The following is a 19,200-nucleotide window of genomic DNA, read 5'->3' as shown; positions in this document are numbered from 1 at the left end:
TTTCACAAATCTTTAGGGAAAGTCTCTCTTTCCCTCATCTTATTTGTTCTGTTTGCTGTGGCAAAAAAAGAGCAGGTATTTCTTTCTTACAGTGATTTGTCTTTCTTGTAATTTCCAAAGACAAGCTCCCAACCCACTGCATAATTTCTTACTATTCCCCAGATTCCTGATGATGCACTTCATATTTCATCCTATTATTCTAGATCTCAAGGATTTCCAAGTCAGTCCTAGAAAAAAGATGACATTCCTTCTCTGTATTCCAAATGCTTTTCAAATTTTAATCCACAAACTTTAATGATATACGGCACATTCCTATTCTTTTGCTTTCAAATTAGGCAAATTTTTGCATTGTCTTAATAACTGCAGTAGCTCAGACCATACGTGTAAACATATTTGTTACAGCCTAATCATATGATACCTATGGAACAAGTTTATGAGAAGCCCACAGTATTGAACTTCATTTTCATGCTTCTGTTCTCTCATTATTCTGAGGTTCTCTTGTCCCTCTGCTTAAGTGGGCTTGTTAGTTTTGTTTTCATCTTGGATAGAACAGTTCACATTTCCATACTTTCTGTATCTGATGACATTATCCTCATAAAAAGATGAGGAGAAACATCCATTTAATTTCAGAGCCACACCTAGGATTAATTTTAGTCCTATCCTCATTCCAAAATGCCTCTACTTAAATTTTTCTCTACTTAATCATATTTGTTTTGATAGTCTTTTCAAGGCCTAGCAGGGTGACTGCTGCTAAGCCTCTTCAGACCTCAACAAATTACATTCTTTGCTGCTTACTCCCTTACCAGCTCTTCCCTACTCCTAAAACATTTTCTAATACAGTTGTTTACCCAAGCGAACCTGGAATCCTTTCTTGCATTCCCAAAAACATGTCTGGATGTTTAAACAACCCTTGGTCAAGATGTATTGTTTTATCCTATACTTGAAAACAGCACCATGCAAGGAAACCTATAGATGTCAGCTACACTCCCACATGGAGCTGTTGGCTCCTTCTTGTCTCCAGTGGATGAAGATTTTCCCATTTATTTGTGAATTGTACCTGCAAGTACACTCAGGCTGCTCTGGGAAACCCAACGTACTCCTAGCAGGCAGAGAAGACATGCCAGCTTGTAACACCATCTTAACAAAGAAATCCCCGAAGAAGTACATTTGGGCTTTCTGAAAGACACCATTCATTGGCATGTATACATCCATCCTGCCCAAGATTTTTCTTGGTGAATATGTTATTCTATTCAACTGAGCAGCAGCACTACCATTATATAAACTGTCCACATTTTCAGGAAATCTGTTTCTCAAAGATTTTTACAATACATAGGCAGAAAGAGGGTATCCAAAATGACAGCAAAACTATCAACATCCCTTTATAACGTAGCTCATGAAACACAACCCATGGCTACAGGTAAATTTTTTTGCTATCACATTTGTAGCTGTCTAAGGTGTCTAGAAGCCTGTCAGAAAACCAAAGTATTTCACAACAACCCTATTACTCCCAGAGTCGTTCACATTATGGAACAACCACATATTTACCCCTGGCATACAGCTTTCTGAAGCAAAAAAGTACGGGTTCAGATTTGCAAAGTGGAAAGTGATCACAAGACTCAAGGAAGAAAAAAGAAGGAGGACTTATGATCAAAAAAACCCACAATATCCAATTTTTTTAAAACTATACCCTTTAGAAATTAGATGTATGTTTCAGTAAGTGTATAGTGGTCTCCTGTTTTTAAGTATGCTTTGAATATAAGATGTATTACTATTGTTACGGGTTTTATTTTATTTATGGAATTATTTATTATATTTATTATAATATTTATTATAATACATGCATCTCAAAAGCTACCATTAACATAGAATCTAGGCAGTCATTGTGAAATGTAATCAGTATATAGTACAAGAAATGTTTATTTTTCAAGTAGTTCTACAGCCATATAAATTACTATTAGTAATTGCATGCATTACTGCACTAAAATTTCTTTGCAATGGCATGTTTTCTGGATCCTTTAAGGCAAGGGACTGTAAGTAGGCTGAAAGGGAGCTTTCCCTTTCACCAAAGAATACCCTGTGCCACAATAGCTCCATTTCTTTGATTAGAACCTTCACTTCTGGGAAGGGAGAAAAAAGATGAAAGCATCAGGTATCATTGATGTGCACAGTGTACATAACTTTTCAGTTATTAAAAATTATAAGATCCTTGTGCTCAGGAGTTTATAATCTAACATAAACAGATAGATTGTAAAATGAGAAGCAAAAACAGCAATGGGGAGTTATGAGGCGAAGAGACAGGGAAGCAAGAGGAGATAGATAGATAGAAAACCACTGCTGGAGAGACTTCTGGGAGCTGGCATCAGCCCAAATCTCTCCTGAGGCTTTACCTCATAAATGTGTGGCCCTCCTCTACGTCTTTGGAGGAAATCTGCATTGCAGTCACTGGCGACCACAGCCCACTGACCTGCAATGACTAAGCCACCTAAGTTACTGGAACCAGTTTAACTGCCCCCAGCAGAGGATTTAAAAACAAGCCTTGGTTAAAACTGAGAGAGGATGACAAGATGACGCTGATAGCAGTGAGACAACGCTTAAAACATCTCAAAATCACTGCCTTTGTAACACATTCACTGCAACTGCGTTTACATTTGGCCTGGTGTCCAGCTCTGCGGTTCAAGTATCTGATAGTGCGTCACAAAGAAATACAGGGCGTAAGAAGACATGCTCTTCCTGACATTATAAGCTTGCAGACATATGACACTGACTTTAAGCAAGCAGTTGTAAATGCTAGTTTAAACCTTCAGCATGATAACAGAATAAAATTGTCAGCAGGTGTCGTAAAATACTAGTTATGAACACTTAGACACCACTTCTCTTATTTTTCCACCAGGATTAAACTGGGGTTGTTTTCTAGAGATAATAGCATCACAAACATCAAAGTGTGAAGGAAGGAAGTTCTGAAATTAACTTTGTATATATGCAGTATCAAACATGCAAAAATGAAGAAGGAAAACACTGTTCAGAGCTAGTGAGAAACATTCTTCAAGGCCAGGTTGGATGGAGTCTTGGGTGACATGGTTTAGTGCGAGGTGTCCCTGCCCATGGCAGGGAGGCTGGAGTTGTTAGATGATCTTGAGGTCCTTTCCAACCCTAACTATTCGATGATTCTATGATTCTTCCCATGTATCTTAAAAGCGCGCTTGTTTTTAATACTTTTGCTGCTTAAGCAGAGAACAGAAATCATAGAATTGTAGAACCTTTTGGGTTGGAAGGGACCCTAAAGATCACATCATTCCAACCCCCCTGCCACAGGCAGGGACACCTTCCACTAGACCAGGTTGCTCAAAGCCCTATCCAGCTTGGCCTTGAACACTGCCAGGGATGGGGCAGCCACAGCTTCTCTGGGCACCCTGTGCCAGTGTCTCATCAGCCTCACCGTAAAGAATTTCTTCCTAATATCCATTCTAAATCTCCTCTCTTCCAGTTAAAGCCATTACCCTTTGTCCTATCACTACATGCCCTTGTAAAATGTCCCTCTTCATCCCTCTGGAAATACTGCCACGGAGTGTGTTTAATGTATTTAAAATAAGGAACTAAAAACTTTTTCTTTCTAAGATGGCAACAAATGAACTTGTATGTATTTGGGGACAAAACAAGTTTGCCTGTTGTCAATCCTTGGCTTATTTTCTGGATTAAGAGTCTTCTTTTCTCCTTCCTAGAAATGTAATGATGTGCTTACAAAAAGTAATGGATCTGAATAATAGAAAATCCACATAATGCATATTTTCAGTAAGCAATCATTACATCTGAAATGGAGACTAAAAATGAGAGGGTGATGCAAGTCCCAAAGAAAAACATACTCCTCCAGTGAGAGATTACCCTTGGAAATCTGACATCACCACAAAATAAGAATAATAATCAGAAGGCTCTCAAAAAGGGACCAATTTATCTGACAGTTTTGGCTGTATTCTCATTGCCAAAGGAATTACTTGTAAGTGGCAGGTGGTGAAAGGCAGGGTGGAGCCCAGGGGTGGTAATCACAACAGTAAGCAGATTTTAGCTGGACTGAGGAGCAAAATCACATTCCATATTAAAAGATGAGAAGTCCATTCTGTGCTCAACAGGAATTATAGGCCTCTAATGGGCTGCTGCAATTGCCATGCACAAATAAAAAAACAATGATACATCCAGAAGGGTTTCCAAGACTGGCTCTCAAGAGCCAGTTTTAAAGTTTTTCAAATGACAGCACATAAAAGCTATATACACAAGCCAGCAACAGAATACACGAAGGTAAAAATAATCAGAGGAAGGCAATTACATCACACTATAGTTTTTGTTCCAAACCAGAACTAAAACCAACTGGGACTGAAAGAGCATGATGATGCAATTATTCCAAATCTACATTTATGGGTACTAGCCTATAATCATTTTTTAAAGAATATAAAGTTTTCACATCCAATTGATTTAAAAAAACCCCATAGGAGCAGTGCTGTATCACACACATGATTTCAAGGTTGCTTAAACTGGAAGACAAGGATGAACTTATTAAAAGAATGGTCAGATTGTTTTTCGGTCACTCACAGCAATTACAGTATCTCTTAACCTTCCCATAGCACAAATGACCCGAAAGTGTTTTCCAGTTGACTAATACATGCTGAAGAAGTTTTAAAGAAAAAGAAATCGAGGAAGGATTTCTTGTGAGGTATCTTGTGAGGTATCTTGTGAGGATACCTCACAAGAGGTATTTTTATTCATTATTGTCTTGTTCATACAATATGAACCCACACAAAGTAAATACTCTTCCATGCTTGCGTGTCAACTATAAATGCATCTAGGCAAATATGTCAGTATGAAAATCTATCATAGAAATATGAATTAAAATTGAGCTTCTAATTTTTAGATCTTCTTGATCAGCTCCTTGCACATTGCTGAATCGAATTTCTCTGGGCTTGTATCTTCTGTTCTCTGTTTAGTTTGTCATTTACAGACGTTAAAGTCCAGAACAGACCACATCAACGAGATCCACGAGAAGAAATCATCTAATCTGACTTTCTGTACAACACAGGCCAGAGACGTCCATCTAGCTACTCTTCTGTTAATGGAGAGATTCGTATTTACCTAAAGCATATCCTCCAGGAAAGCAAAAAATCTATGTCAGCATTTTGAACCCTACCTTCATGGGGAAGGGAGATCCCATTTAACTTCCTATATCAAATTTAGTTATATATGAATATCAGGTATTGAGAATAGGTGTACTTGAATCCAACTACAACCCAATACAAGCATGCACACATGCACACACACAAGCACTATATTTGGTAACCACTAAGAGGTTTTCAAAGTCGATGTCTCAGCCTCAACCTTGTCTTTATGGTCATTCATTTAATATAGCATTGCAATAAAATACATATCTAAGCCTATAATAGAATATATCCTCTGAAAATGTTCATGCTGCAGTTTTGTACTACATACAGATGTCCTCTAACTCATAAACCACATGGGCTAATTTCAAGGCATATATGTTCTCACCTCTTAAAAATCTAAGCCTCCATATTCTGTTAGCAGTATTAGGACTTACTTCAGAAAAAACTTAAAGCTAGTGATGACTGGCTGGCTGAATGATTAAAAATAATTCTGTTTCAAAATTTGATTAAAGCCTACTAAGATCCAATGAATAAAAACTTTTTGAAACATACAGGCTCTCCCACCCTGCCAAAAAAGCCTCACTGGCATTTCGGTACACAAGCGATAGTGGAGAAACCAGACAGATGACCTAGTTTTGAATCAAAAACAGAGTGTAAACTGCATGTTTGTACCCATTTCTATTGAAATAGTGTCATCATCTTAGTTTTGGATGTCGTCATTTGAATATTTTATTTAAAAGCTCATAACAGAACACCACTGGGGAAACCATGTCTGTATTTCATAAAGATATAAATATCAGAGACACTACGAAGAATATAGAGCTGCAAGGAGACAAATGTCTTTATGAAGAAAAACACAAAATCACTTTGAATCACTTCCACTCAATCCTACAATGTAGTAACAAAAATCCAGTAATTAAAGAAAAAGTTGTTTTCATGACTATGTTATCATTATTCAGGAAAAGGATTTCACACAGAAATACATCAAATCTGGAAACAGACACTGATAGTGTATTTACCACTAGAAAAAATTTTACTTTTTCAATATACTACCAGAAATTATATGATATATATGAAAACTGTATTTAAATCCTATCCACCAAGAAATGAAAAGGCTTGCTGTCTGAAGAACACAGAGTGAGAAGAAAAAACTCTTCACTAGGCAAGTTTTCTGTTGGTTGCACTGGTCCTTCTTTACCTAATAATAATGCTGTACAAGGTGTGATGAACTCTACCTGTTAAGTATGATAAAAACCTGCTCCAGAAAGTAGAGATTCTCATCTTGGGGGTACATGGAATTACAGGAAAGAATGGTAAAGTGTATGAAAAAGGTGTGAACCCTAAATAGCAGATGAAGCCCTGAAGATGAAGAATTAGCATGGAGCAAGTAAAACACACACAAAGATTGTCATCAGTGTTTTAACACAAAAATAATGATATTTAAGCCTCTCTAAAAAATCATAACAATCATCTTTTGTTTAAAATTTGGAGCTCCCCAGGCTGTCAAAAACTCTGTTTCCAGACAGCTTGGGGCAAGAGCAGCAAAACACAGCTACTAAAAACTCCTCCTGTCTCATGCATATTTATGATCAACCTCAATGAGTGTCAAGGGATCATTTTGGCCACAGCCCACATGTATTCCTCTTTTTCTTTCTTCCCTCTGCTTCAGTTTTCAAGGAATTGGCTTCTACAAAACCAACTTTCAAAAAAAACTATCAGAGCTCCAGATGCTGCTGTTGCAATACTTGGGTGATAAAACAAGAGGTGAGAAAGCATTAAGGAATGTTTGGACAAGAAACAAGCTGCCAAAAATCCTACTCAATCAGCTACAGCCATACAATGAGTGACAGCAACGCAGGAGTGTAATCCATTAGCATAAGGCAGATGGATAAAGAGTTTACTTTTTAAAGGCCAGATGAGTGCTTGAGCTCTGCCACAGACCGGAGAGGAGGAATGCCTCCTTTTAACTAAGTTCACAAACTCAGAATTAAAAAAAAAAAAAAAAAAAGAAAAAAGAAGAAAGAAGAAAGAAAAAAAAGAAAAAAGGAAAAAAGAAAGAAAAAGATAGGAAAATAAAGGAAAAAGATAAAAAGGAAAACATTACAAAGGAAAATTAAAAACAATAAAAAAGAAAAACTAACAGAGAAAAAAGATAAAAGCAAAAAGAAAAAAGAACAGAAACATAAAAGAGGTATCAGAAAGACAATAGAAATAAAAGAAACAAAAGAAGGAACAAAGAAAGAAGAAAATAAAAAGAGAAAAAAATAGTATTACATCATTTATTTTTATTTAAGTACTAGTTATCTACACTGAACTCATGTTAACCAAAAAAAATTCCCCCAAAAAATCCTAAAAATGATAACTAACTACAGGAACTATAGTGGACTTTATCAAGTTGCTTAAGGCTTTCTCTAAAAATATATTTTCCACATGAGGTTTCTTTTGTTTCCAAAGTAAATGTAACATACCTTGTAAAGCAAAGGAACATCGATTTCACTCCAACTGCATGCCCTGCAAGCGTCTCACCCACCCGCCTCTGTGCTCACTGTGGGCATTCAGGTTGGGTTTTCTTTTCAGGCTCCCATTACCCTACTAGGGCAGAAAATGGAAATTTCTTGCATTTAACCATCTCCAAATGTATCAGCTGACATCATCTCGTCAGGACAAGACATTCCAGGTCTTGCTTGCTGGCTCCTGCGTTAGCTCAACTCCTCCATTACTCCAAACCACAAAAGATAAGCAGCCACTACAGAACTAATAAATGGGCTCTGATTCCACAGAAGAAAAGCAGCTCCCTCATGATGCAAAAAGGAGACAGAAAATCTGTGGTAGGAGGTGAAAGTCTGCCCCAGGCTCCAAGTCCCAGGAGGAGATGAGGCTCAGTTAAGGCTGAGAAACACAGAAGTAGATAACCTGTGGTAGTAAAAAGAAAGCAAAGCTTTGCACTACACCTTGTGAGTTCTTTGCTCGGGTCCTCAGGTACACACAGGTCCTTTTTTAGGTTAGGATTTCTTTCAAAGTTATGAATAATTACATATCCAGCAGAAATGTGAGGAAGTAAATTAATGAAGTTAAGGGAATGGAGAAATGGAAAAGCAAAATCATGACAAAGAAATACAAATATGGCAATGGTAGGAACTGCACATTATAATTTGTTATTTTTTTGTATTCCACAATACAGTTTTTATTATACATGCCAAATACCAAATTTAAAAATTGTTCGAAGAGTTCTGAGTCTGATCATGTCAGCCATACGTGCAGTACAATCCAAGAACAGATTGCACTCTGTGAATCTGGTGCTCTAGGCTTTCAGCTTGCAGCTAATTTAAAGCCAGAAATGAGATAATATTGTGTTTTGTATGAACAGATTCAGAAGTCCTCATATTCTTATGTGAAGATGGAAAAAAAAAAATTTTTTTTGTATCCTACAACACTTTTATGACACAGTTCTCACTTCTGGGTCCACTTGGAGTACTGTGTACAGTTCTGGTGTCCTCAACATAAGAAGGGCATGGAACTGTTGGAGCAAGTCCAGAGGAGGGCCATGCAGATGATGTGGGGTCTGGAGCACCTCCCGTATGAAGACAGGCTGAGAAAGTTGTGGCTGTTCAGCGTGGAGAAGAGAAGCTGCATGGAGACCTCATAGCAGCCTTCCAGTATCTGAAGGGGAACAAGAAGGATGCCAGAGAGGGACTCTTCATCTGGGACTGTAGTGATAGGACAATGGGTTCAAACTGAAACAGGGGAAATTTAGGTTGGATATAAGGAAGAAATTCTTCCCTGTGAGAGTGGTGAGACCCCAGAACAGGTTGCCCAAGGATGTTGTGAATGTTCCATCCCTGGCAGTGTTGAAGGCCAGGTTGGACAGAGCCTCGAGTGACCTGGTCTACTAGGAGGTGAACCTGCCCATGGCAGGGGAGTTGGAACTAGAAGATCTTACAATCCCTTCCAACCCAAACCACTCCACGATTTTACGATTCCATCATGCAATGAGTAACTTCTACCATACATTGGTTATTCTCTGATGCTCTTCACAAAGAGAGAAGCATGTTCTGCTTTTTATGTCAGGCTTTTGAAAATTTCTTTAAACAGATGTACATACTGATACAAATTTATGTTAAGCAAGTAAGACCAAAGAAATATACTTTAAACTGATAGAGAGTAGAATGGTGAGAACTGAAATCTCAATGTGGAAAACACGTAATTTCCCACCTTACCAAGAAACTTCTGTCTCCTTTAGTGTCACCCATTATTCTCATTTTGGAGGATTTCATTATGTGAGAGGTAGATTATAGAAAAAAAAATTAGATCTTAAGGTAGCTTTGAAAGTAAAGCCCCATAGGTAAAGAAACATAAAAATCAAGGACTTATTAAAGCAAAATAAATCTGTAGATTCAGCATGCACACACACAACTTCTATCACTTTGCTGAACTTCTTTGGTATACCATTTACTTGGACATGTCTCTGACACACATGATCTGTAAATGTAACTATGAAATACATTCTCTATTGAAAACACAAATATATGCATTTCAGCAGTGGATTCAGCTAGTTGTGATAATGTAGGAATGTTGTAATTCTAAAATGGGGAATTTCAATTCCCTTTGACCCTTTGGGTCCTCAAGTTAGTTCTCTCAACTACCGATGTCTCACTGATTTCTCCACTTTCTGGTCCTCCTTCATGATTACTACGTAGACAGGAAAATTAAATAAACTTTTAATTTTTTAGTTTCTGACAAAACAAAAAGTCAAGCTCAGCCACCCAGAGGCACATTATTCCTTTCAGCTCTTCACTCAGCACACCTCTACAGCATGCAAAACAAGACTGACCAAACGTTCCCTATGTAATCCTACTGTGCCAACTGGCACTATGAGTGCTGAGAGCCTGGATTAGGTCCAGATGCCTCTGGGCTTGGACAGAGACTGCTCCAAAGGAGGACCACAGCAAACAGACTAACTGGATGTATGGGATCAGGCCAGGAGTGGAATTCACACTTGCTAATGCAACTCCACAGAGCAACCTTCAAAGCCCCATTTTTGTCTCCATGAATGTGTTTATAATGTGAAGCTTATACTTTCTCTCTAAAAGCAGACCAACTTAGCAAGTACCTTTGAGAAATCTATGAAAATTTAAGTCTCAGAAACTAAGTTTTATTTCCTTAAAATGAGAAAATTAGAAATCAAAAAATCAATCATTTCTACATATTAGATGAGGTGCTAAAGAATACACTAGTAACTAGCTGGTTCCTTAAGTCAACAGAAATTTTGCCAGTTGAGCTAAGGACTGTTCTGGAATTCGAAATGCTATTTTGTCACAAAATCTCATACTGCTGTCTTTAAACATATGAAGAAACTTCTCCATCTAAGGTTCACTGCCTTGGTAAAACACGGGCAGTATTATCGTGATGGGGCCTAAACAGAGCATGCTGTACAGAAATGATCACAAACGCTCTTGAACAATTTTCATGAACAAATTTAGACCCCACAAATCTGGTGTAAGAAGTTGTCACCATGTCACCAACAGCCACCCAGTGACTCATATGAAATACGCTAACTGCAAAGCCAAATAATTTCAATAACCAAAGTACTGATATATGGTGGGTTTTACCTCCAGCACTGATCAGGCAGAAAACAAGGTATTAGACCATTGCATTTCAAAAGACTTGAGCATTTCATGGCATGAAATAGAAACCATTAACTTCTCCTATAATCATCAGTAAGCAATACATCATTTTAACTACTGACTGTACAGTGTGTCATAAGATGGACAGAACCGCTGAAACCAGTGAAGTTATTTCTTTATGGTAACCTTCAAAATGCACAGTCAGTTCCTGGAAACATTAAATACTGGGTACTATACAAGCTTTTAAAGAAAACTCCATCTTTCTCATACTACCAACAGTTATTCTGAAGACTTATGATGAGCTGGACCTGCAGAAAGATGAAATGCAAGGCTGGACGGTGGACTACAGCACTCTTAGTTCTGTTTGCTGGATGTTTCTTTAGAGTACAAAATTCTAGCAGGAACCTTTGCCTGAAAAAAATGTAGATTCTGACAAATTTATTTAACTACTGTTTGTGGGTTTGTTTGGGGCTTTTTAATATATGATCTGCCTGAATCATGTATCGACATTAAATAAATCATATATTTATGTACAAAGAATTGGACTTAAAACTGAATTTCCCTCATCAAACAAAATAAACATTAATCTATATTCATATTCTAAGGATACAGAGTAAAATAAATGAATAAGCAAATTCCCCTCACAACAGAATAGAAGAAAAAAACCTTATTAAAATCTTTGGGTCCTTATATGGTTAAATTCTCATGATTTCAGTGATGCCCAGCTAATTCATTGCAACCTAGGGTTACAGCTAATACTTGTATGCTATGGAGATTTCATTTTAATTATGGATGTGCTCTGAATTTACCATGAGACTGGAAAACATATGTTTAACAAAAGGTAATAAACTGCTGCCAACACCTTTTCCTCAGCTGCTCCAGCCACCTTTCCTCTTCTATCCGATCACCCTCACACCTCTTTGGAGTATAGACTGTGCTAGACAGGCTTACCTACAAGATCTCAGGGAAAAATCACCTCAATGGTTTTCCCTCCCCACTTTCTGCTTTCTGCACATTATCCAGTTTTTCTACATCTGGTTATGCTGCCCCACATGTTTGGAACAGCCTCCCTTCTCCCTGCCAAGCAACCTCTCTCTCTCCCATGAAATCCCTCTTTCTTTCAGCAGTCCATTCAACAATAATCCTCACATTCCCCCTCGCCTCACAGTTGTGCCGTGTCTCGTCATGCAGCTGGTTTTTTATCTACCTTTAGGCCAGACCTTGCAAACATTTTCCCATGTTTGTAGAAAAAAGTCCCAATCCTTCTGATCAGTTTCACAACAACATGATGAGTCCAGAGGAAAAAAAAAAAAAAATAGTCTGTGTTTTAGTTATCAACATCTAAAAGACAGTAATTTCACTCCTGTGCAACAGGAGCAAAGGAAACAGTGAGACGTCTGTTCCTCCTGCCAGCCACAGGAGGATGCAGCACTGAGGACAGGAGAACAGGGCAGCTGTTGGGACGTACCCTGGCACCAGCACAGGCAACTGCCCAGCCAGTTGCACTTGCTCCATCCTCCCCTCTCCCAGCTGGCCCTTTCCAACAGGAAAGTGATGTTTACAATAACAACAATAATGATAATAATAATAATAGTTATTCCATACAAGAGTATTTCAGAGGATGTATGTCCAAGATGCTACCATTACCTGAGATTCTCACCTTGAGTCTGGGCGCATTTTTGAGGTCAATGAGCTAATTTACTGTTTGTAAAATGTGCTGCCACAGAACTGAATAGCATAAGCAACCCCAGCTCCTCACTGTTACAGCATCTAAAAACTTCATATCTGGCTATGGGAGAGAATAAAATTCTCTTTATACATATCCTCAGGGTATTCTCCCAATGATTGCCCACTTGTGTCAGCTGATGGGTACCATAAAGATACAAATGGCCCCTTGGATTAAGAACAAAACCCTCTATTCAAATTACGCAGCTACCTCTGAGCATACTTCAGCAATATCACTTGGGCAAGGAAGCCACATTTTATAACTAGGAGAATCACTGTGACTCTATTTGTCCTCACCAGACTTCTGTCATAGCTGAGGGAATATCCTGATCAACATGAGCTTCACCAAGGGTTGGGTGTGTCATAGATCTTTTGCCTTGTATTGCTGGGTAAGGTCCTGGATGGCTGCTTTAACAATATTTGCCAAAAGGTGCTTCCCGGTTCTTCCCGTATTCCTGAGTAACAAAGAAGATATACTGCCAAGTATTCTCAAACTCAGCAAAACCCCAGCACCCTTCCCCCCCCCCCAAAAAAACCACAGCAAGGATTCTGGTTTATAGCAAGTTTGCATATTTTCCTGGGTTTATTTGCTTTGTTTTTCACAGACTTATAACCTAACTAGGAAACCACAGACTGCTGCATCTGTTGGTCTCAGTTACTATCAAAAATGTGCTGACTCTATATAAAAGTTATCCCATTGCATCATAGCACAGAGACCCCATGTCACGCCTGCAGCCATGTGCAGACAAGCCCTGTGCAGCATCCCTCCGCCGCCAGGCTGGGGAAGGACCAGCTGGTGTGGCCGAGCAGCAATGGGGCAGTGATGGGGCCCCACCAGCTCAGCCCAGCATCCGCCACAGCTCTCACACAAAGGTAAAAGCTATGGATGGCAAACATTTGCATCCTTCCCTCATCTCACCATCTGCTTCTGCTGCTGCTCACTTGAAAATTAATATGATAGTTGCTTGAATCAGAAGCTAATGCTACATCTGTCTTGCTCAGCATTACAGATGATTAGACTTGCACATGCAACCCTTTTTGCAACTCAAATGGGGCAACAGTGGCCTGTAATCTGGCAGGATCTGTCCTTCATCAAGAGAGACCAAAATACTTCATTTGCAGCTGCAGACCCTGAAAACAAATTGGACTGAATCTTCCTCCTCCTCCTGTGTTTCCTTACTTTCCTTTATTCTTCTTCCCCCATACACTTTCATCAGACCTAAAAAGTAAATCAGTAAAGTATAAATCTCTTTCAAAGAACATAAAAAGGTCTTTCACAAGCAAATGTACAGAAAACTCAGGACTGGTCTTGCTTGTATAAATTACATCTCCTAGCCCAATTTCTAGGGGCTGTTCGCCAATCATGGACATTAAGGAAACTATAACTGCATTTTATCTTCTCAATCATTTATTCCTAATAGTTTCCTATTTGCATCTGATTTGCACTGCATGAAGAAAAGCAGAAATGTGAGAAGAATCAAATATACACTGCCATAAAACCCTTGAGGTTAGCATACGCATACAAATCTTTGGTCTGCGGCCTTTAATCCAGAGAAAGTCTGAAAGAGGTATTCCCTATATATAAATTGCAACATACTAGTTTTAGAAAAGAACTAATTTCACAGGCTTCAGGGGAAAAACTGAGATAGAAATCTGTTCTCTTGTTTCCCATGTAAGACATGCTGGAAACTGCTTGTAGGAACATTATCAAATTGAGTATTTTTAAAAGCCTCTTGGTAAAAATTATTTTACCCTATATGCACTTTTCATCATTCAAGTTAGAATTTATTTACAGTAAGAAAGCAAGCAGGAAAATCTAGTTTGATAGGTTTTATGGGGATTCTAGAGAAATGTATGCATCTAAGAAATATGCATTCTCTCCTATTCAAAGCAGTTTGAAAATGCAGTGAAGAAACTTCTAAGAAGGCAGCTTGCAACCATTCTTTTCATAAACTATAGTTTGAGCACCATGGTTATAGCAAAGAAGCTGCTAAAACTAAAAACAATGTAGGAAAGGATAAAATGCTCCATCACGTCCTAGTCCTTTCAAATGCTGTCCCCCCTATTTGCACAGGGTCATGACATATACACACATTAGCAATAAGATAATGCAAGATGACCTCCTTCACCTCCTAGCAGCAAGAAAAAGACAGACAACTGGCAAAAGGCAGAAAAGGCCAGTGGAAAAATGGAAACTATCTAAATAAGGCTTTGTTTTGGAGCATTTGAGAATGGCAGAAAGGTGCTTCAGAAAGGCCAGGCTGTCCTGTGAATAGGAAGGAGCATGAGAAGGAAAACAAGAGAGAGATGGGTCATTTGGCATCCACGAACCTTAACAGTATTACTTGAAGAAAAACAAAAAGGTTTATCTCAGTTAAACATTTTTTTACAGGAAAGGTTCAAACATGCACTTCTGGTAAAGAGTTCTCTTCTATGCTGCTTTAATCTATCTTTCCATGATTACACTTTTTGCCCCCAATTTTTCTTAGAATATATATAAAGAAAGGCAGAATCAGCCTACACATTCTTTTCATTCCAAATGGCAAACTGATGACAATTGACTAACAGCCAAATCAAGAAATTATTTATGAGGAAGGCATGGATTCTAATAAACTGCATTTTTTCAAATGAGAGAAGAAGGAAAGCAAATATCATTATGTGTCTTTTAGAAAGTAATTTACATTCTCAAGGCACCATAGACTATTTTATTTTCCCATCACATTTTCGAGTTACAAAGTAGCACTCTCCCCAGTTTACAGATGGGAAACTGAGGCAGGGTTAGTACCACAAAGACCTTCATGAGGCATAACTCAGCACTGCCACCAAAAGGAGCAGCAGTGCATACCATTCCCAAACCCAGGCTGTCATTCTTGCCTCTTCTCTGGGCTAGCACATCTGCTTCTGTAGCCACAGGATGGGCTGGTGCCAGGGACTGATACAGGTTTTAGGCGCAATACCTAGTTATGCTACAGTGACTTTGTGGTACAACACCACCACAGATCTTATACCTGAACTAATGCTCCATGGAGCTTCATGGGGCTGTAGTCCCAAACTCAGGCTGTTTATTCTAGGATCAGGCAATAGTGGGAGATAGCAATATGAAAGAATCAGGTGGTCCTCTGTGCCCAATTTCCTGACAAGGAGAGATAGGACACATCAAGGGCTGGTGTCCCATTCACACCTCACACTGGAGCAATTCTATGCACATCCTAAAGCACGAACACCTGTCCCTCCTGGGGTCACCAGCAAAAGATGGGGATATTTTCATGTTCTGCATGACACCACAAATTTGGTGTCAACATCACTTTTGTGTTGTAACATCAAATTTGCCCTATATACCAAATATATCCATGTTGAATGTGTGACACTGAATGTTTGAGATGAAATCTCAGATCTAAACAGCATTTCTCTAACAATTCCCATTAATGGCAAAGTTCTCCCAATGCTAGCAGCTGCTGAGCTAGTCTAACCCTTAGCACATCTGAAAATCCAAATCAAGCTGTGGCTTTCTCCAGATAATGTGACTCATTTTATCCTTTTTTGACAGTGTTGTCTATTTTTGTCTTTGGCTTTTGTAATTAAAATGTGAATCTAAATCATGTGACCTGGAAGCAGTGAAAAGTCCTTAAGAATTTCTTGAAGAAGAGTTGTTTCCTTCAAACCTTTAAAAAGTCCAAAACCTGATATAGTAGATTATTAAGATATTTGTATTAGAGAATTAGAAGAAATGGTTCAAAGCATATAGAATTTACTATTACATTATTAATAATTTTAATATTTAAGTTCATTAATAAATTTACACCACTTTGCAGGTTTCCCTGACACTGCAGGGCTGTTCCAGGGCCACTGCCCTGTGAATGGGGCAGAAAGGAGCTGCCTCTGCTCATGCTGCAGCATGGCTTGACCAGATGTGCAAATGCTAATAAATAATAGTAATGATGATGATGATGGCAGAACCATGTAAGTGTTCACGATTTCCAGCCTCTCCTCAATGTGCACCGCCAAAGCGCCTCAGATGGCTGGCGAGAAGTCAGAGGCTGACAGCCATCCTGGCAATGCTTTCAGCCCCCGGGGCCCCTCACCTAATTAGCCTGACATGGAGCAGAAGGATGCTGTGCCACTGCCAAATCAGGAGATGCAGACTCAGAGGGACCCCCAGTTTCAGCACGAGATGCTCCGCTCTAAACCCAAGGAGTGCAGCCTGGAAGGACAATCACAGGCCATGCTGGGCCCCCACAGCTACATTCCTGGCTTGCACTAGCCTGCAGGCAAATGGTTTACCTAGGTCCAGGAGCAGTGAGGAAGAGGATTGGATTTCAAGCCAAACCAGAGATTATTTGCAGCATGGATTAATTAGAACTACTCGGATTTCACTTTTTACCCTCCCATGCTGAGAAAAAAGAAACGCTTCAGAGTAAAAAACCTCAACCAGGCCAACGCATCTCCCCCACCAATGCCACCAACTGATTGCTGCATGCGCCAGGGTGCAGCCTGGCCATATGTGGCTAGTTTAACTCTGACACAATGACACTGACAAAAACTACTTCACCAGCTATGGTGAAACTGCATCCCACTGTACCAGCCTGGCCTGCAAGTCTGGAACAAGAAGAACATGGAGAAATAAAAGAAGAGGTGAAAATTTTAATCATATTCAAGCAAACCACATGCATAACTCTGAAATATTCATTATGAAATTCCAAGCCATGGTCTCAGTTCTGTGGCACAGAGAGACTATACTTTGAAATAATGAAAGAGCAAGAGTGGAAGGGGGCTTGGAATAAGAGACAGCAGGTGTGATTATTATTTGGAAAATTTTTATACACTTATTCTTCAGAGCATTACATGAATATTCATCAAGCCTCCCAGCTTAGGAGGTTTCAGATCAGAGTGCTGATATTTTCCCTTTATGGAAGACAAAACAAGGCATAAAAGCCCAGCTTCAGACATCTAAGTGGAACTTGAGGATTGTAGCATCTCCATAGCCTCATCGAGTCTTTTAACAATTATCTTTCTTTAAGGCAAAAAGAGCATCAACTAAGTGACTGTGGGGAAAAGCAATTGCCTAAGACCACTACAAAAATAAATGGCAAAGCCAGAGATTAATTCAGAGCTCTGAAAACTGAGTCCCTTAACCTGGTCCTTTGGGAACACTACTTAAGTGTAGCAAGTCATGAGCTAGTAACATCACTGTTTGGAGGTCTGGTAGCAGTTTCCCACAGCTTGCTCTGTGAGGGCACAGTTCAATGATCCATGAAGCTGATCAATGGAGCAGGGCTGTCAGCAAAGCTTCAAATTAAAAGCTGAAAGAAAAGGGTTCACTGAGCTCTTGACAAAAATTTTGGGTTCAGTGACAGCGCCTCAAAACAATGTTTGGAAAATAACATTTTGTCAGGGAATGTCTTGTAAGCCCCATATATTCTGATTTGCAGTTGAGGACTACGACAGCAAACACCTCCCTCAGTCTAAGTCAGAGATTGACACCTGTGTAATATGCTGTGCCCCAATATCTTTGCTTCCCACAAACCTGGACTAAAAGGAAGATACTAGAAGACTCAGTAGACCTGCTTCTGGTTCTTCACAGAGCCATGAAATGCACTGAAGCAACTGATTATCTCCTCTCTGTCCTTCAGGTTCCCCATCACTGGGGATAAAGGTAATAATTTTAATCCGTTTTGTTTTGAGCTAAAGAAAGATAGGTAGGTAGGTAAATAGATAGATAGATATTATTACATCATGGTTTTTAAAACACACATATGAAAGCAACATAACAATGCTTGCATATGCCATCTAACAACTCAATGGTTTTGCAACCATACAAATCTGAAAGCACGACAAGAAAAAGTGCTGCAAACGCAGCTAACTAGAGTACAACCCAAAGGTCTGCCAGCAAGCAACCAAACATACTGCCTTATTTGTTCAGTCATTTCTAACTTTCCCTTCATTAGAAGAGGAAAAAACCGCTATTTATCCTCATTTACAGTATGTTCCTTTGAATAAAGGTCACAGGAAGGGTCACTGGTACCCTGGCAGGGTTTAATCTTCTAGGTGGTCTAAATAATGGTGAAGTTTCTGCAAATGAACAAATAAATATGTATCTTCAAGCCTTTCCCACTTAAAAGTAAACAATATGAAGCTAAGTAACATAAGAACTTTAAAGAGAGTAAAAACAAATCAAAGACTGAGGCAATACAGATGGCAGAAACCTGAAAAATGCAAAGTCTGGGAAGGAGAAAATTGGGTAGAAAGTTTAGGAAGGAGCTCTGAAAAGCTGCTTTCTACACCACATTTTCATAAAGGGTGCTGTAACTGGGGTCTTGCCTGATGCTGCTGGGACAGGTCACTGCCATCATTCACCCATGAGCTGTCGCAAAAACCAAGAAATGCCCATTCCCACCGGCTCTGCTGGGCTGTGAGCTCCCCTGTCGATCCCTCCTGCTCTTCCCCAGCATGGCCCACATGAAGGAGAGAGCGTTATGTCACTTCTCAGTGACACCCTAGCAATTCCAGATGTGCTGTACAGCACCTCCCCAGCCTTTTTCTGTCCCTGCCATCTTGATTCCACATTCCCTCGCATGCGACAAAAAGGAAAAATGGGTGAACACATCTACTTTATGTACCACAACTAGCAACAGAACAGGGAATGTATAAACAGTGGGACAGAAAACCTGCTAATTTTTATAATGCTATGTGCTGCTCACAGAACCCAT

General features: G+C 39.3%; 1 protein-coding gene across 4 annotated transcripts in view; it reads right to left on the bottom strand.

Moving 5' to 3' along the window:
* Positions 1 to 19,200, bottom strand: part of AFAP1 (actin filament associated protein 1) — a 118,629-nt gene that overhangs the window by 65,654 nt on the left and 33,775 nt on the right. The window contains exon 1 of one of the 4 annotated variants that reach the window (XM_030491456.1): positions 12,791 to 12,899. The exons of 2 other annotated variants lie outside the window; for them this stretch is intronic. The gene's annotated coding sequence lies outside the window, so the exon portion shown is untranslated. Of the gene's footprint in view, positions 1 to 8,598; positions 8,611 to 12,790; positions 12,900 to 19,200 lie in introns of those variants that run through there. One more of the 4 variants, XM_030491457.1, reaches the window with a different exon arrangement.

Source organism: Strigops habroptila, chromosome 7, assembly GCF_004027225.2.
Source record: "Strigops habroptila isolate Jane chromosome 7, bStrHab1.2.pri, whole genome shotgun sequence".
NCBI lineage: Eukaryota > Metazoa > Chordata > Aves > Psittaciformes > Psittacidae > Strigops > Strigops habroptila.
This window is presented reverse-complemented; position numbering and strand designations above follow the sequence as displayed.